This window comes from Pelodiscus sinensis, chromosome 4 (genome assembly GCF_052426305.1).
Source record: "Pelodiscus sinensis isolate ZL-2025 chromosome 4, ASM5242630v1, whole genome shotgun sequence".
In the NCBI taxonomy this organism is placed as follows: domain Eukaryota; kingdom Metazoa; phylum Chordata; order Testudines; family Trionychidae; genus Pelodiscus; species Pelodiscus sinensis.
This window is the reverse complement of record NC_143055.1, coordinates 81,827,168-81,847,478: the sequence shown is the minus strand read 5'-3', so window position 1 is coordinate 81,847,478 and position 20,311 is coordinate 81,827,168. Positions and strand designations below refer to the sequence as shown.

Below are 20,311 nucleotides of genomic sequence, written 5' to 3'. Positions count from 1 at the left end.
CCCCAGTTATCTTACCCATTACAAAGATAGCTTCCCCAATTATCACCTCTAATACCATTAGCTCACAGACATTTACCTTCTCCCCCTCCCCCCGCATCCTCCTTCTGTTCTGAAATGTGATTTGTCCTTTTCATGTGTGTTCTTTTTTGTAATTGTATCCTTTGGTATATATGGTTGTGGCTATTTTCTTCCACTATTTGATCTGAGGAAGTGGGTCTGGCCCACAAAAGCTCATCATCCAATAAACCATCTTGTTAGTCTTTAAAGTGCTCCATAATCCTGTATTTTGTTTCAGCTACACCAGACTAACAAGGCTACATTTCTATCACTGGTAAAAAGTAGACTTTGTTACTGCTATAATACAGTGTAACCACAACTGGATGCATTAAGCCCCCCCCCCACCCCCCGAGTTGAGAATTCCAGTGCTCTCAGGGGATGGATAATACCTTTGCCAACTCCTCCAACGGCTTCCTTCTTACCTCCTGCCATCATCTTCGCCTTGTACTTACTAATCTATGACCCCAAATAATCAGTTTATCCAAACAGCTTCAGAAGAGACTGAAGAATGAAATTTCTATGGCCCCCATCATTAGTACTTTTGGTTTTATCTATATATTTCAAAGTCTCGAAATTCAAAAACCCCTCTGTAAGGAACCAAAGGTGGTACAGTTTTATGACCTAGCCTTAGCCTGTACTAATCATCACAGCAAGAAGATATGAAAGTACTATACCCACTGATCCATCTTCACAGTATATGTTCCAGCAAGAGCAGCAGGTTTTTCTTTCAGGCACTGGTGCAAGCAACAAAGCTGATCCTCTCTGTCTTGCTCTACACTACTGTAGCCCTCTTCAGCATTCAGGGAGCACACAAATAATGAAACATACTAATTTAATTGTCTATTCTTTTCTATCCTTTCTTCTAAAAGCTTAAAGGGAGGGGGGGATGAACACAAAAAGCAAAGTATCATTTGTTTCACTTATTCCTTTGCTTTCCTTCACCTTGTCAAGCTATTGCTCCTAACTTTTACCTAACTCAAATGTAGAGCAGAATGTGGCAAAAGTGGCATCTCCCACTCATTTTAACACCCACAATTACCTGTCTACTTTTGAATTGTCAAATTCAATCTTTTTATTGAATTTTTATTAATGACAGTGTGATTAGAAGTTCTAGATCATAACAGTAAAGTAACATAAAACTATTATAGGGGTTAAGAAAAGTCACTTAACGTGCCTGCTACTATTTCATGGGCAATTTCATAAGTGTGTTTTGGTAAAATAAGGGTTTGGGGACATACATTGATGGGAGGAGAAGCCTGAATCTCTTATTGAGACTCAATATTGGAGATGTAATGGTTAATAGATCACCAACAACATGACATTCATGTTGACTCCATCAGAACAAGACAGAGTTTCCAGGAGAATGTCAGCTATTGACAAGCCCACCAACTGGGAGGTGGAGAGGAGAGAAAGACCCAACTGAATCACCACCAGAGCCCCAGGCAGTGCAGAAGAGCTGGGGGGGGGGGGGGGGGCGAGACTAGCCTCCAACCCTGTCCCTTCCAGGAGAATAGAGTTGCCTCCCCATCCTTGCCCCAAGGCTCAGCAATTCTATATGCCATCTGGCTACACACTACAATCAACACAACTCCAGTGAGTATGCACTGCACAACTTGCATATCAGATTACATTGGTGCAGCACAGATATTTTAGATCCTGACTGGTTTGGCCAAGAGGCTATCAAGTGCCGGCACTTCATCTGCCCCCTCAGCATTGCCATGATGCTCCTGCCCTTTGCCTTGGTGCTGTCCCCCCGACCCTGCTCCCCACAGGAGCCTCCTGCTTGCTGTACAGGGCAGGGAAGAGAGAGGAAGAGGAACTGTATTATATCTCCACAGAACAGGCGTCAGGGGTGCCATAACAGAGCTTGGAATGGAGCGAGTTTGCTGGCTGCTTTTGAGAGTGATGCAAGGCCAGAGCAGGGGAGAGCCTGCCTTAGCCCCTCTGCACCTCCAGCCCCCCCAGGAGCCACCTGTGGTAAGCAGTGTCCAGCTGGAACCCACATCCCCAAACCCTTCTCCAGTCATGAACCTCTTCCTGCACCCTAAGCCCTTGCCCCAGCCCTGAGCCCGCTGGACCCAAACTCCCTTGCAGAGCTTATACCCTGAACCCCCTCCTGCGCCCCAGCTTCCTGTCTCAGGCTCAGCTCAGAGCCACTCTCACACTCCAAATCCCTTAGCCCAAGACCCAGAGCCTGTGCCCCAACTGTCTGCCCTTGACTGGTGGAAGGAGGAAGGGAGGGAGGACAGAGTGAGCAGGGGCAGGGCCTTGGAGAAGGGGCACAAGGGAGGTGGGGCAAGGGTCTTTGGGTTTGAGGTAGATCCTGGATTGCGCTTAAATTCAAAAAGTGATCTTGTGCTTAAAAAGGTTGGAGACCACTGTTTTAGATTGATTCTAGGTAAAACAGCATTAAGATATCATAGTAAGTACATCGAAGTATGTTAACTTTAGTTATTCACATAGCTGAAATTGCATACCTGAGATCAATAATCCACACTAGCATAGACTAGGCCCTAGATTGCAATGTTGGTGTACCAGCATCAAGACGAAATTTTACTTCTAACAAGATTCTTTAGGACTTCAGATTAATAAGAATGCTTAAGTGTATAAGCCAATACTCATTTTGTGATTTATGATGAATTTTTCCCTGGATTTATATGCCAAGACTTGAGATTGCAGATTTAAGTTTCTATTACAGAAGCTGAAAGCACACATCTGTGTTCTATCGACATGGGCAAAAAAAAGATTACTCTTTGTGTTCTTAGTTTGTGCTACAACACAGCCAACTGAAACCACTTAGTGGTCTGTACAGGCATGTCTACACTGCATTCCTCAGTCGAGAGAGGAATGCAAATGCAGACAAGCGAAATTGCAAAGGAAGCACGGATTTGAATTTCTCACGCTTCATTTGCATAATTGCATCCAGCCACTATTTTGAAATAAAAACACCATGTAGACATGGTTATTTTGAAAGAAACCCCTTCTTTCGAAATAACCCTTACTCCTTAAATACTCGTCACTGCTAACTTATTATTACTGTGCTCAGAAACAATGGCCCATGTATAGACATGCTATCCCAGCTTTAAAAAGTTGTATAAATTTTCTATAGAAGAAGTCTACATATAGCTACAATTTATGTCCATTTTTCCCAAAAAACCTGTTCCAATTTCTGCATTATAGTCTTAAATATGGCCTTTATTTTGAAAAACGAATTTATTTCAGCACATTTTAATCTGAGATACTGTTTAAATATATACAAGAAAGATATTATTCCAGGTTATGGTCTAATAATATGCAAATTTGTGCCTCCATACAGGAGATGAAATTTTGTAAATCCATTACATCAGATTCATATATGTGCACTGAAAGCCACTAAATCATTTAAACCATGATACAGAAAACCTTTTTAAATTTGCATTTATCTACAGTAAATACTGCCATGTTCTTTAATAGCTTGCTAGTGCAATCTTAGCAAACTAGTGATTTACGGTTCTGACATATTTTAAAAAATCAGAAATCCGTCATTGTATGACAGCCAGTAGAAAGTCAGTTCAAGTTACATTACTCTGAATTTAAACTCACTAGGATATGAAAAACACTCTGCCATATTACTATTTAGACACCCCACTATTTACCTCCTTACTTTACAGAACTGTATTATCTGTAAAATGTCTAAGTTTTACACAACATTTTCATTTCAATTTTTAATATTCTTAAACAGATTATTTCGGGGCTTAGGTACCCTCATATTTTATTAAAACCTCTTCATACCACAAAGACAAATCCAGAAATATAAGCTCACCAGCTAACAAAAATAAATACCATACCCCTAGTACAGAAGACTGACTGTTTGTTTGCCCTTAAAAGTTAGGTCAACATACCTATGCTTGTCAGGAGTCTGAAAAATTCACAAAACCTGTCCCACACAGTAATATCAACAAATGCATGCTTCCATCTACGTAACTAGATCATCTGAGGAAGTGTAGTCCTATACCAATGGAAAAAAACCCTTCTGGTTAGAGTATGCTGCATTTATACTATGAGGTCATGCCAGCATAGCTATGGCAATATAGCTAAAACAGTACAGTCTCCATAGTACAGTTTTCCTTGAATGTCTCAATGGCAGGGCCCAGCCATGGGTGTGTGGTGTAGCTTTGACATCTGCTAAGTTGTACCCCAGAATCACCATGATCCCAGCTTCCAGCTCTGCAGGTTCTTACACACAGTGCTCCCTGTATCAATCCTCAGAAGACTTCCACCTTGGTTTTTCACCACAAAACACAGCTAAAAAATATGAGTTTTGCAACATATGACCAAATAAAAGTGCACAGTCGGCACTTTCCCTAAACAAAACATAACCCCACCCTAGCAGGCACTGCACTAATCTAATATTCAGGTGACTACACCCCTAAAAAAAGCAAGGATAAAATTAGATAGCACAAGGGATTAAAGTGTTAATTCCATGTACAATAAATGCCAGCATATTTTTAAATACTACTTAAGTAATATAGTTACCTAACTTTAAAACCGAACACACACCTTTTTTCTAGTCTACTCTATGAGTTCCACTAAACAATAAGCAGCAATACAGTAACAAGAGGGTGAATCAACATGACTTTTGCATGTTCTTTTTAAAAGTGGCCCATATTTATGCTGTCAGAATGCGTGCATACAAATATGAACAAAATGAATCAATATTAGAGCTAGGGATGCCAACTGTAACTGCACAAATCCTGGCTCCTCCCCTCTCACTCCATCCCCTCTTCTCACTTTCACTAGGCTGTAGCAGGCGGTTGGGGTGCAGGGGGGGGGGGGTTCTGGGCTGAGGTTAGCTGAATGTAGTAGTTAACTCATGTTATTATCTACATGATAATTTCAGATTTCTATGTGGTTACCCATCTTTTTGAGCATTAGTTTGCTAGCTACCAAGCAACAATAATGAATAGCCTTAAGTTTTAAACCTTCTACTTAAATGCTTATAAAATTAAATGTTATGTTTTAAACTAAACCTGGGTCCTTTCTTAAAATTTGTATTTCCGCTGGTCTCTTACTGCTCTAAGCAACTCCAGATTCTTCAAGAACTCATGAAAGTCTGCACAAGATATAGTGAGGTTCAGTTGCATCTGTAGCTCTGCTTTTACAATGTTATTACTCAGTCTTTCTGTCCTTGCTCCACAGTTGTGCCAAACTGAAAATTCTGTAGCAGTAGGCACTGAATTCAGGAATGGAAAGTGCAAAAGAAACCAATTTCAAAATTTTGCACTCACCACTCTGACATTTCTCTAAAAACCTCGGCCCTTTTCTGACCTACTTTTTGCTCCTTTGAGACAATCTTTTCTCGATTGCTGTAAAACACAGTACAAGTTGAACCTCTCTGGTCCAGACTCTCTGGTTCACTGGGACCATGGATGTTGCTGGACCAGAGAACCCCTAGACCCGAGAGGCCAGGGAGCAGGAACCACAGCCAGAAGCTCACCAGCAACAGAGCCCTGCCAGCCCCAGGGCAGTGATAACCCCAGCAGTCCCAAAGCAGCAGCAGTAGGTCTGGGACAGTGGAAACCCCAGTAGCCTCAGAGAAGGGAGCCTGCCAGGTCAGCTGATGGACCCTGGAGAGCCCAGAGTCCGTCAAAAGAGGAGCAGAATTGACCTCCCCTGGTCTGGCTAACTGTCTAGTTCAATCAGGTCCTAAGGGTACAGGACCAGGGAGGTCCAGCCTGTATTTATCAAACAGCTTGCCAATGTCAATCTCAATGCAGTGTCTCAAAATTGGACTACTTCACATCTTTGTATCTCATTTCATACAACCTGAAAAAGGATGCATGAGATTTTCTTCTTGGAGGAAAACTCCATGTATACTTTGAGGATGAGTGTTTCTATGCCAAAATTCAATTCCCTCATCCCATCTTTTATGTAATTGTAGATGACATTTGCACTCCACTTATATCAGTCAGTCATTAAGCTGTTTGAGTTTCTGATGCACTGACTTCTGTTCCCTAAATTCAAAGAGGCATTGCCAGCCACAATAGAAGACACGCTGTTAATACTGAAATTATTCTCCTGTAGAATACCAGAGAGCCATCTCGCAATTTCTTATTTCCATTTTTGGAGGTGTCAGAACCAACTGAAAAGGCACCATCCAAGTCCTTAAGCAATAGTTCTTATAATTTCGGTGCCAAAAGCCTGTCTGCTATTCTGGTCTACTTTTGTCCATCCACAAGATAATTTCAGGATTAAGTAAAAATCTTGGAAGCATTTTGTTTACACCAGGGGTTCTCAAACTTTGTAATACTGCGACCCTCTAAAATTCGGCAGGTAGCAGGGCTGGCTGGGGGCAGGGGTGCGTCAGGGGTAGCAAGGCTGGCCAGGGGAGATCAGGAGGGGGAACCAGCCAGTGGGAAGCAGGGCTGGTGGGGAGGGGGGTTGGGTGCAGCGGGGATGGCCGAGAGACATCTAGAGGAGGAGGGGAGAACTGGCCACCCGAAGCAGGGCTGGTGAGGGGCAACAGAGTTGGTCGGTGGAGTTGGGGGGTTGTCAGGAGCAGCGGGATGGGGGAAACCGGCTGGCAGGAAGCAGGGCTGGGGGGGGCATCATGGGCAGCAGGACTGGCCGGGGAAGTTGGGGGGGGTCGTCGGGGGCAGCAGGGCTGGTTGGGGGAGATCGGGAGGAGGAGAGGAGAACTGGCCAACGGGGAATATCAGGAGGAGAAGTGGGGGAGAACCAGCAGGCCAGGAGAGGGTCGGGGGGAGTGCGAATCAGCTGGAGGGAACAGAACTGACCCAGGCACATGCAGATCCCAGGGCACTGCCCGTCCCACGCACAGTCCCAGCAAAGCACGAGTGAGTTCGTTTGCGGCTCCACCACACACTGGAACAGCGCTCAGGAGCACATACAGGGAGGGCTTCCTCTCCTCCCCAAGGCATCACACGCAACCAGAGGCTCTCAGCGCTGATCGCAGCCCGCCTCCCAGCCACTCCCCCCGCCCCTGCCAGGCTTCTGTCAGGCGCCCAGCCAGAAAACTAGAAAATACTGGCCATTGCACATGTCCGGTATTTTCTCAATTTTTTTTTAACCGGACTGTCCCAAAAACCCAAATAACCAGACTGTCCTGCGACCCCCCTCTAAGTTGCTCACAACCCCCTTTAGAGTCGCGACCCACAGTTTGAGAAACGCTGGTTTACACAATCTTAGCTTTCATAACTTAAATAGTGAAAAATATTGTGGTAAGTTCCCCCCACTTCAGTCATGGTCACTAGATTTTCTTGGGATGAGTCTCTTGGTAAAAATACATGAGATTTGTGGTGTTCTTTTCTGTTTCTCTGCTTCCTTGTGTTCTATGCTCTGTGGCTAGTCATTGCTTATCTTCCCTCATATTTCAATTAAAAACACTTGAGAATATAGAATGCATTCTGCTGTAACTGTGTTGATTTTGCAAAGCAAAATTTTAATGCTGTTCTTTGCACTATTTGTCACTAAAACAGCAAAAGTACTTTTTCACTGTACAACTGTTAGAATGTCGCTTACCACCACCATCATTTATGTTTTGAGATTTTGTTTTTAATTGCTAGCTAACTCTGTTGTCTACTTACTGTATACCATAGTAACTCACCTATGGGAAAAACAAGAACTGTATGTGTCCCATTTCTGCTCTCTCCAAATTATACCAATTGACTAATCAGCTTGCAGGGAAGAAAGACTAATATTGGAGGAACTGGTTAAGCAGGCGTTGCTTTGATGGGAAAATTGTGAAAAGCTAAAGGGCTTTCAATATTTCGTCACCTGATAATTAAGTACATCCATTTGCCAACACAATTTCACAAAAGCTTCCTGATAATATAATCCCCTGATGATCTTTAATGAATCCTTTGGTAGAATACTGGAGGAGCAAAGAATTTCTTTACAAGCAAAAACAGAGAAGATGATTTGGAGGATGATAATGTATACACAGAAGCCAAGAAGTAGCAGAGGAAGCAAAAAAGACCAGTCCAGTTCTTCAGGGAAGTCACTGAATACCCCCAAGCTAGGTGGTTGGGGTATATGAGGGGGTGCAGGCTCTAGGAGGGAGTTTGGGAGCTGGCAGAGGGATAAAAGCCAGGGTCAGCACTTACCTCAAGTGGCTCCTGAAAGCAACCAGCACATCCCTCTGTCAGCAGCTCCTAGGTGGGGTGAAATGGTGTGGGTCTCCATGCACCACTACCCACAGGCCCCACTCCCACAGCTCCTATTGGCTGTGTTCCCAGCCAATGGGAGCTGCAGAGTCTGCGTTCCGAGCAGAAGTGGTGCACAGAGGCCCCCTGCTTAACAAATGCAGTGCTGGAAGCTTCCAGGAACAGGATAAAACACTGTCATGCCAGACTGTGAGTACCCAAAAATCTACCAGTTTGGCTACAGTCGACTCTGGGAGACAGGGCATGATTCTGGGAAACTCCCAGTGATAGCAGGAGGGTTGGCAACTCTAATTAGAGCTGTACACTATTAAGCTAGAGAAGTACAAAGTAATGTGAGGAAGACCAATAATTTTTAAAGGACAGATTTACAAAATTTTCAAAAAAATATTTTTAATAATCTTTCCTCTGCAAAACTTAATATTTTCCTACAAATTATCTTATAAAGATTTGCATTTATAACTGAACTAAAATTTTTCTAACTATGGAGTAGCTATAGATGACTTCATACATTAACATGTTACTTTTGGCTGTGAATTCCAATTTTAGGTTAAGACAACTCATAAAATATTTTAGCTGAGGTAAACATATTCCCAAGTCTCTCAGTCCGTCATGACTCTATCACTGTCTTCTAGATCATAATAGTTTTTGTATGCAGTACTGTTGATTTATGTGCATTGTATAGTACCAATTATAGTATTCACATCTTTAAAGTAAATAAGTAAAAATTGTAATGGTAAAGCAGCTGCTTTTCTAATCCATAATCCATTTCTCCCCTGTCACTGCCTGTCTTCCATTTTCAACCCATCAAAAAGAGTAAAATTAAGATTTCACTCAAGCTTAAAAAGATAGATCTTGAAATAAAATGTTGCTACTGGTTTCTCTTGATGAGTTGATAGGTATTTTCAGCTCTTTTCTCCATGAACCTTCAGCACTCTTTGTAAAAGAAAAATCAGCACGAACTATAGACTAGTTCAGGCAAATGTAACTTATTAGATTTCCCCAACCAGAAATAACAATCCATTTGTTATACCAGTACTGATTCTCTCTACGAAGGAAGGATATTACTTAGCAGTGCCACATTGTGCAGCAGTTATGCACTGACAGGGATTAAAAGATAACCAAGCTTGTTTTCACTTATAAACTGATCAGGATATAAAAGTAGGTCTCAGAATACAAAAATTCCCTAAAACACATAATGTACATTATGATTTGGAAAAAGCAATTTAACTCTTCTTGTGCCTACTTGCAACAAACAGACAAGACAGGGTATTCAGTCTGCCCCTTATGTCCAATTAAAATCTTTTTTGGTGGAAGGAAGGGGGGAAGAAAATCAGGAAATCAACAATGGTTATACAAGAACGGTTTGAAATTAAAGCCTGAAATAAGCAAACAATTTGCTAGCAAATTGTTGATTTTCTGTATCCATGATTAACACTAAAGTAGATTTCTGGGCTTCTAACAGAAGTACAACAAAGAACAAAACAGCAGAGATCAAATTAACTAACCGATCTGAACTGACTGCAGATCTCCTCAGCCAAAAGTAGTATCTGCTGAGGTATCCTCTCATTTTTTGAAGCTTCGTTCAACTTAATCACCAGGTTCAAGTCCAAAATTTTCAGACACAAACTCAGTTAATCCTGGAAATAATGTAGTTCCTAATATCGTAAGCTACTTTTATAAAGTACTTTTATATTTGTAAAGAAAATGCTTGTTCTAAAATGGCAACCAGCACTAGAATTTACAAGGATGTTTTAATGTTGCTTGCTTGCTCTCTGATTTGAGTCAAAATAAAACAATCCTAGGAAAGAAGGCATCTACAATAGATATCCTGAAGAAGGCTGTAGCCAGACATAAAATAGTAATATGCAAGGTGATATTTCTTAGAAGTCTTTCCTTTAAAAAGTGAAATTAATGGATGACAAAATTGTTTTCCTCATACACTCCTTCTGGCCCTATAAAAACCTGCTAGGATTGAAAACAAAGAAAGTGTCATCTTAAAAAGGAGAGAAGAATGCCACTAAAACAAAACAAAGAAAGGGCAAACTTCTTAGTAAATTTATATTGACATCATTCTGTTCTTTAGAATGAAAGGTCTTTAAAAATTGTGCAGGAGTTGCATGCCTAAAAATGTCTTTCATCTCTGTGGGTATTCAGGCATGTGTATCCTGGTGAAATTCTACACTTTTACTTACTGATAGCAGTAAGGAATGTAGAAGTCGCCCCCATCTTTTACAAGTGAGTATCAGCGCTCAAAGTGTTGCTGCATTGTGGAAGAGTAACAGCAGATTCTGGTATTTGTCATCCTAATGAATCAATTCAGAGCAATCTAACTTATTTATAAGTAACGCAATATTTTATTCAACTTCCCATCCCAAAAATTAAATCTGGGATCTAACAGTGAAGGTAGGTTCTTTCCTTCTGTGATATCACCAGCAATACAATTTTGAAAGCTAAATCTGGAACTGAATGCAGTTATCACTTTTGCAAATCCCCAGTGTTTTCAAATCATGGTGTTGGCAACATTGTTATTGTCAACTGGTTCCCACATGTGAAACTACTTGCTTCCAAGAGGCACAGACTGAGTAAGAGGTCACTGATATTTGCCTTGGTAGAGCAACACTTTAAGGGACAAAACAGTGGCTGCTGATCTGAAACCAAAGGCTGAGAATGACACGAATACCATAGACTTCCGATAATCCGGAACCTATGGGACCTAGGTGGTGCCGGATTATCAAATATGACGGAGTATCAGGAGGTACTATAAACTGGTTATATATATATACACTGTATACATTATATACTGTGTATAAAGTGTTCTTAACCCTTTTTATTGTACATACTGTATACAGTATGCTGTAATGTTTTAGTTTTTTAAAGCCTTTTTTACCCTTTTTGCTCAGTTCAGCTGCTACCGCTGTTACCTTGTGACTCATTTTTTGCTGAAGCTCACTCACTAGGCTCTTGCCATTTTGATGCCGGACTATCAGGAGTGCCGGACTATTGGATGCCAGACGATTGGAGTTTTACTGTAGTAGCGTTATTAGATCATTGATATAGTTGAGTATCTTGAGGTTCATAAACATTCGTTTCTAAAGAAAAACAGTATTAAACTAATTTCTTGCATTTTAGAACTGGTCTACTGGTATAGCTGTTTTGATTGGAGGTGTGATTTGTTTTTACTGAAATAATGTTGGTAGAATTGGAGTGGTTATACCATTATAGCTCATCACCATTCCCATACAGAAAGAAGCCATACCAATATCAACACCTTGATACCAACGTGCTTACTTCTACACTATGGTGATTAAAGCAATTTGAGCATGTATAGAAGACATTACACCTGATTTCTTTTGTTTTACCAATCAAGACCCAAACATTGAGGCACATTATATTTTGCCAATTTCTGTAAAAGGCACTTACAAAAATAACTGAGTGAATGGCTGATTTTTCAGGATAAAAACACTGGTTATGGTGAATAATCCAAAGGTTTTGGAAAATGTCAGCAAATTAAAAAAAAAATCTGTTTCAGCTATTTTTAAAGAACTGGTTTCATAGAAAGCAGGAGGGATGCTCCCCTATAGCTGAGTGCTTAGGGCATAGACTAGGGATGTAACAGCACCAGATTCCATTTCCCTCACTGCTTGATTAGGGCACAGGATTTGAATTTAGGTCTCCCTCATTGCAGGAAAATATTTTAAACCCCTGGATTATGAGATACTCTAGTATGGGTCTTAATTTCTATTGAAGCTATTGCTGCATTGTGTATAAACATTTTAATAGTCATTGGAGCAGGAATTAGAACCACATCTTTCTCTCAGGTTGGCCCTCTCTGGTCCGGCACCTGACCGATCCCAGATGATGGATTTTGCCAGAACAGAAGAGGTCATTTCTAGCCCCCCTTCAGTCCTAACCCCACCACTGGCCCGCCTGGTCAACTCCCCACTCTCACTGGCCCCCACTGCCGTGCCGGGTAGTCCTGCCAGCTTTGCACACAGTGGGCTCCAGCTGCAGTGCCAAGCAGCCCAGCCACTTCTGCACACACCAGGCTCCTGCTGTAGTGCCCGGCAGCCCCGCCGCCTCCACACTCCTATTCCTGCTGGGCTCCCACTGCACTACCGGGCAGTCCTACCACCCTGCTGGGAAGCCCCACTGCCATTTGTCAGGCTTCTGCTGCCCTGTCAGTCTGCAGTGCTCCCATGCACTAGCTCTCCACCAGGAGTCTTTGGTCTTGTGATACCCATGGTCCTGCAACACCACGGATGTTGCTGGACCAGAGAGTCCTGGTTGAGAGAGTTTCAATTTGTACTATTCATTGCCATTCATACTCAGATTCCAAGGCCAGAGGAGACCATCTGGTTCAGTGGTCCCCAACCTTTCGTGGCTGCTGGGCGGCCAGGGGCAGGGCTGCTCACGTGCCGGGCATCCGGGGGCGGGGCCGCTCATGCACCGGGGATGGGGGCCGCCCACGCGTCCTGAGCCCAGGGCCAGCACCGCGCATGTGCCACGCACCCGGGGCAGGGGCCACCCATGCGCCACACGCCTGGGGCCAGCACCACGCATGTGGGGGGCCAGCCTAGATGTTTCAGCGGACGCACATAAATGCCCCAGCAGGCGCCATGGCACCCACGGGAACCGTGTTGGGGACCACTGATGTGGTTTGACCATCTGTGCAATACAGGCCGTAGAACTTCCTCAGAGTAATTCCTAAATAGATTTTTTTTAAATCAATTTAAGCAGGACAGACTGATATTCATAGAAGACTTCTCCAAGTTCCCTCCTTATTCCAAACACTTTTTACTCTTTTGTTGCCTTGTTTCTTATATCATATCTGAAGTTCAGTTGCATACTCATCAGGGCTAGTACTGAAACTTATGAGGCAGGTAGCCCAGTTTTGGACAGGTACTGTAAAACAGTGTTCTGGCTAAACACAAAACCTTGGATATTAAACATGAGCACTGCTTTATTAATAAATATTTATTGTTTCTTCCACTAACGCACCCTTCCATAGAGCTCATTAATTGGTTCAAAGAGAACTATGAGACTGAGCCCATGGAAAAACATTTGTGGATAACAAACTAACATGATCAGTACCAGAATAATTTTCTGAGGAGGAAAAATTTGATGTAGAAGTAGGCACAGCAGAAGAGCTGCTTGAGGAAAATAGTAATAAAGGACAAGTAAAGAGCAAAAGATGAAGATCAGAGTACATAAAATAGCTCACCGTACACTAGGATGGAATATTTATTTTTCCTTTTATGTCAGAAAGGTAACTTGTTGATATACTGTCTGTCGATCAGGTAAAATGAATGCTGCACATCAGTCTTTTCTAAAAGCAGCAAAGGTAGCCTATGACTGAAGCCTATCCTCAAAGCGTGCTCCACATTCATTTATATAGTCTGTATCAACACGCAATATGTTGAGTGCATATAGTTTTAAATAATCCAAAGCAAAACACCTACACACTCAACCATAACAGGTTAGTACAAATCTAAGATGCCCAACAGTACACACAAACACAACTCATGAGCACCATCTTATGGGCATTTGAGGTAACAGATTCTGAATGCCAAGAGACTATTACTGTAAATCTTTAATATTCAGATGTGTGAAAGAACCACACATTTTCTCCTCCTCCCCCTAAATATATCCAAATGAAGTACTACATGAATTAGGATAAGAAAAACAGTTTAAACGTTTGAAGATACTTATATTTGAATACTTATATTTGATATTTATACTTGCACAACTTTAATAAAGGCTTAACTGAAGCCTCTAATCTGTGAATATATTTAATATTTCTAACACTTACCTCATCCAGGTTAAGAAACACTGACCTAGGTGAAATCAGATTTTTGAAGGTATTCAGGTATTTAAAGATGGAGAGGTGCTTAAGAAGATTTAAGTGCCTAGGCACCTTCCCTGTATCTACAGGCAACTAAATACCTTTAAAATTCTGGCCCTACATAGGCATAGGAAGTAGGGATGTGGGGAGTGCTGCATCACCCACCAGGTTTTGCTCCCCATACCAGGGTCCCAGCCACCAGTCCGGAGGAGCCCCCTGCTGTCCGGTGTCCCAGTCACTAGCCCAAGGGCTCCTGCCATTGGCCCCACACGCAGGGCTCTGCAACCTCCCCCATCTGTGGTCCCAAACTAGTGCAGGGTAAGGGGGTGGAAGGGCATAGCTCTGCACGTTGCACCCTAAAAATTGTTTCAGTGCCACTGTGAATTTTAATTAATTTTAATTCAATAGTAAAGAAGGACAAAAATTAATGTCTTGGAGGATGGCAGTATTGACGTATTTATTGATATTGCATTTTAGCATCCATTTATGGTGGTTTACAATAAAGTGAAACACGGTGTGTAGTGGGGAACGTCATTCTGAAACTAGTTTTTAAATGTGACAATTTATTTTTTATGATTCAGTGAAGAAAAGCCAATCAGAATTTGTTTCAATACTGACCGAAACTGTAACGGCAGCTCTTTTTGATCAGCTCCCTTAAGCGCAAACTAGCTACAAAGGTTACTTTCCTTAAGGCAGTTGTAAGGGTTATACTATTTTGAGTATTTGATGCCCAACAATACAATTATTCTCTCAACTGAAATTTTACCCAGTAATAGCAATACCTCAGAGAGAACTTCTGGGTCAGCTTTTCCATTAGTTCAGGTTACAGAGACCCATATGCTGAAGCTCACGGTATTTTGATCAAATCTCTTCCTTTAATGAGCAGGAAGATACACTTAGTAATCATAAAATGTAGTAAATATAGGCTAAGTAAAATAAATACACAATGTAAATGGAGTAAGGGAAGTTAACTAATGAACTACTGTCATCAGAGTTTGTAATATTAATTTCTAACAGTTGCACCCCATGCTCACTACACTCACAAAAGCAGCCAGAGAGCCTGATAACATCATTCTGTCATGTAGCAGGCAAAACTTTTTTATAAGTAGAGAGAGATGACACAGAGAAGTCCTCCCAAATGAAGGGGTGTTCATCTCTATTTTGATGAGATGGCCATGAGAGATGAGTGGACAGCCCAAAGCTAGGGTTGCCAGGTGTCCTGTTTTGAACCAGACAGTCCAGTATTTGAGCTTTCAGTCCAGGAAACAAATTGAGAAAATACCGGACATATAACACTGAAACGGGCATCACCCCAGGATCTATGTGCACCCGGGCCAGCCCCGCTCCCCACCGGCCAGCCCCACTCTCCCCCCCCCCCCACCCTGACTCCCTCCCAGCCAGCCCAACTTCCTGCCAGCTGGTCCCCACCCCCCACCCTCAGCCAGCCCCCCTCCCCCCAACCTCCTCCCAGCCAGCCCTGCTTCCCACTGGCCAGTTCCCTCCGCCCTCCCCCGATCTCCCCGCCAGCCCTGCTCCCCCCAACCTCCTCCTGGCCAGCCCCGCTCCTCTCCTGACCTGTCCTCCTCCCCCCGATCAAGATCAAGAGTGTCTGGCATTTTTTTAAAACCATCTGGTAACCCCACCCAAAGCAAGTTTATAGACCCTTATGTTCCCAAAGTACAAAAAGGAAATTTGAAAAAACGACTGTATTTTTTAAAAAAGCAATAAATTCCTAAAGAATCAAGGCTTTGAAATTCCCTTAGACATTTTAAAAAGAAACTTGTTTATCCATGAATCTGTTGACAAGGGTAATAGTAACACCATGAAATGTTTGATAAATATTATGACCTGGCAGATTACAGCAAACATTCATTTAGGATTAGAATATTTACCTCCCATACATGGCCTTAGAAGAAACACTTAGCCAAACACTGTGTCTAAATGAGACAAGTAATGAAGTCACTAACTTTTATTTGTGTTAAAAGCAAAGAGTGGAAAAGTACAGATTCAGGTAAAGAAGATGCATTTAGTGAAGATGAGTAACTACTCTGAAATATACATAGATCAGTGTTTATCAAAGTGGTCTGCAGACCCACTCTGAGAAAGCTACTACTGGGCTGCTACGGTTTGTTTAGTTACCGGCTCCATATCCATAGAGCCTCGTGGCTCCCATTGGCTACAGTTCACCATTTGCAGCTATTTCCATGGGGCAGAGCATTGTTGTAAGACAGGCCTCAGCTATGAAATTTTTCTCAAGGAAGCATAGAAATAATAGAAAGAGTTAAAGCAGCTAGCCTTATACTCTGCTGAAAAGTCCTAATCTAGATCTTTCAAGAATTTGTATTCCCTTTGCTCATTTTAATTTCTGTAACCTAATTTCAGCTTTAAGGTCACTACATGTTCAGTTGTCTGTTTAAACAGATTACTGTACTTTTCTATGATAAATGAAGACCTCAAGCATAATTTGAATTGTTTATATATAATAGATAAAAATGACTATATGTAACTTATGTCACACCAAAAGTGAGTTGTCTTTAGTGGTAAAGATGGAACACTAAAACAAGATTAAATTGCAGGAATAGCATGATTAGATTATGGAAATATTAATTTTATTTCTCAAGGGTCCAAATAAAAAAGGATGTTAGTCCTTTTTTCCCCTGAGAAACATGTATCCCAGTCCACAATATGTGTTTAATCATTTCCTTACTGTTAGGTGTAAAAAGCTTCAAGTAGCTAACCAGTTCTCTTACTCCAGGTCCCTAAGAATGGATGTGAAACTGAAATCCAGAGGGCAACAATCTTTTTAGCCATTAGGAAAAAGTTATTGAATATTCCTATAGTCATCAGGAATTCCAAGTAAGCTGCTTCTGACTTCATATTTTTGCACAAGAAACTTGCTAAATTTGGAAACCCTCATTAATTAGGCAGTCCTGTATGCATTGTGGCTTTGTGGACAAATGCTGACAGTTATGACCAGATGGTCAGTCTGAACAAGGAAGTGGTAGAGATTATTTAAATACCATGTGGAATTTTCACATCCTTTACTTCTGGGGAAAATTCTGCACCACTGCACATGTGCAGCAATGCATCTTCCCACAAATTAACTTTGATTCCTGCAGAAAAATGGTTTCTGCGCAGAAGCAAAGAAAAGCTGCACCAGAATGTACTCACCCCTCCCTGACAGTGCAAGCATGTCTTTTCAGGAAGCAAGGGGAGATGACTGTCCAGTGGGGGTATCCGCAGATGCTCTGGCACCCCAGAGAGATTAGTCCCAGCAGGTCAGTGGGGCGGGGAAAAGGAAAGAGGAGGAAGATGACCACAAGAGAGCCAGAGTTCCTCCACCCCCTTCTCCCATGTGCAGCACACAGTGCTGGGCTAGATCAACCCCCCAGAAACTTACCTGGGCTGCAGTAAGCTCTGCGTCATGGGGAGAGTTTAGCAGGGAGTTCTAGATGCAGGAAGTAAGGCTTGGTGGGTTGGGACTCAGTGGTGGAGGTTGGGTGGAGAGGAGCAGCAGGTCCTCTTACAGTGACCCCACTCCCACCTCCTGACTCCATCACTCCTCAGCCACGGCTGGGGAGGGATCACTGGCAGGACAGCTGTTTCCCCTGTCTTCCCACCCCATGTGCAGCCAAACCTCCATCCTGCACTCAACTCCCGCAAGTAAACCTTACATCCCTGCACCTGAAATGAGGGATGTTAGACAGCGTGTAATTGAATAGTCGTAGCAGTTAAACAACTATTCAATATTTCCTGGGGGCAGGGCCGGCAGCGAGTGTGCTTCTGACCCCACTCCCAGGGAGTCCCCTGCCACTGTTGCCTCTGAAACAAAGGCAGCAGCATGGGAGGCAGCAGCCCCTGTCCATGGGGGGAGGCGGGGTCCAAGCTCCCTGCGGACAGAACCTGCTCTGTGGGATTCCAGAGCAGCCCGTGTCGTGGGGACCTGGGACCCCCACCCCACCCATGGACAGGAGCTGCTGCCATGGAGCAGCCTCTGTCTGTGGCAAGCCTGGGCCTGGCAGCCTTCAGGCTTCATGGCAGCCTCCCCGCCTCCTCCCCATTACCTCTGTAGGACACCAGCATGCCTCACCCTCTCAGAGGCATCAGTGCAAGGGTTGGGGGGGTACCAACTCCTCCTTCCCCCAACTTTTCTGCCTCTAATACAGAGGCAGCAAGGGGACGGGGGGGGGGGGGGGAGGGAAGAGAAGTGTGTGTAGTCATCTACATGTTGACATCCCTACCTAGAACCCTATCTTCTCTGCATCAGGCCTCCCCCCACCTGAACTCCCACCCCACTGAGCCCAATCAGCTGCACTTGTCCCCCATTCCAACATGCCCAGCACACTGACCCTCCTGTTAAGCCTCAACTACCATCACCTGACCCCCCCCCCCCCCGTGGAGTCCCATTTCCCCTGCAATTCCCCCACTACCAAGTCCTTGCGCAGCCAGATCCCTCTGCACCCAGACCTAAAATGCTCACACACAGATTGTGCCACTGGTACTCTTAATCAGAGGGGTAGCCGTGTTAGTGTGAATCTGCAAAAGTGACGAGGAGTCCTGTAGCACTTTATAGACTAACTGAAGTGTAGGAGCATAAGCTTTCGTGGACAAAGACCCACTTCGTCAGATGCATGCTCCTACACTTCAGTTAGTCTATAAGGTGCCACAGGACTCCTCGTCGCTGGTACTCTTAATGGAATTCTATATACAAAAAAAATTTTTTTTTAAGTCTGCATGTTTTATTTGTCCCATCAACAGAGTAACAATATAACACCACCATTTTCAATAATTTTCTGAGAATTATTTGGAAATGAATTAACAAAAATTCAAAATCAAGTTCACAGATTAAAATCTAGTCACGTCATTATTTATGGTGAGATAGCATTTTTCTCAAATTAATGCAGTAATTTGGGGATGCAAAGGACATGGGAGCTGATAGTAATAATTTATGTCCATCTGCTAGTGTTTGCTATAGGATTACAGAAGGTTAATTCAAGAGGTTAGCAGCACATAAGCAGGAAAGGCAACCTTATGTTCACACAACATAACTATGGATATTTAGAAGACAATATCAGTGTCCCACCTTAACATTTTATCTCTGACCATGCTAAGGTCAGTCTTACAGGTAACCACAGGGTGGGGAAAATCCAGTGAAAAGTGGAACAAAGAACTTTGGGATGGATGAAAAACCTGCTTCTAAAGATAAGGAAAGAACGAAGCAAAAACTGCAGGAGTGCTGGCAAATTGAGTTTGCAGAGGTTGGATGTAGGAAATAAGCTAGGTCTACATGTGAGAAATGTATGGATAGATCATTTATTTTGTTTGAAACCCCATCTCATGCTTTGTACCTACTATTGTGCTTGAATAATATTGTTTTGAAAAGGCTATTTCATATCACTGTATTAGCTACTGGTCATAGCACATGAAGAGAAGAATCACAGGTAGCCAAACCCCAATCAACCTGCTGAGTAATTACGATTGGTACACAGGGTACTGTAGCCCCGAGTCTAGTACAAGAATGGGAGAATTACAGGATTAAACTCTGAGAGGTGAAGGTGCAGGGTCCATCCCTTGTTTGGGTGCACTGGGAAGATTTAGAAGGGTTGTAAAAAAGGTGCAGCTAGCCCTGAATCATGACAAATCTAAAGCAAAGGTTTCATCTTAAACTTTAAAAAACTTAAAAAATGAGGACAAAAAAGTACAGCACTCATACAGCAGGTCTGAAGATTCATGAAACATATATAAAGAGTATGTACTCCCTTTCTAATATTCCTGGAAAACTGAAATCTCAAAGTCAGTCCCAAATCCAATCGCCAAAGCAGGACAAAGTAATGTATTATAGACGACCATAGTGACACGTTAGCAAATGTTTTACCAACTACTGATAAAAGAAAAAAGTGTCATGCTTGCCAGAAAGAGGTCATTAAGACCATGTCTCAGGGCTTTTGAACTGAACTACCACTTAAGCCATAACAATATCACCACATCTGAGATGTTTCAAACTGTTCTGTCCAGATTATATTGACTTCAAATAAGAGAGCAGTAACATAGAAATGAAAATCAAAGAAGTCCTATTTAAAACTAAAGAGAAAGCCACTTACAATTATAGTATTATATCTTATGTCTGTGGTTATGCCACAGTCAAAGTTTTTTGTTCCCCTCACCTGCTTAAAGCCACAGGAAAACTGCACAAGATAAGATAGCTGCATCTGGTCAAAAATGAAGTAATTTTTAAAACTAGAAATAA

The 20,311-nt window shown here is 42.6% G+C and overlaps 1 protein-coding gene across 7 annotated transcripts in view; it reads right to left on the bottom strand.

Annotated features, from left to right (window-relative positions):
- The window catches only part of LRBA (LPS responsive beige-like anchor protein), a 559,883-nt gene that overhangs the window by 517,559 nt on the left and 22,013 nt on the right, over positions 1-20,311 (bottom strand). Inside the window, exon 1 of one of the 7 annotated variants that reach the window (XM_075930025.2) lies at positions 8,163-8,294. The exons of the other annotated variants lie outside the window; for them this stretch is intronic. The gene's annotated coding sequence lies outside the window, so the exon portion shown is untranslated. Of the gene's footprint in view, positions 1-8,162; positions 8,295-20,311 lie in introns of those variants that run through there. 7 annotated transcript variants of the gene reach the window in all.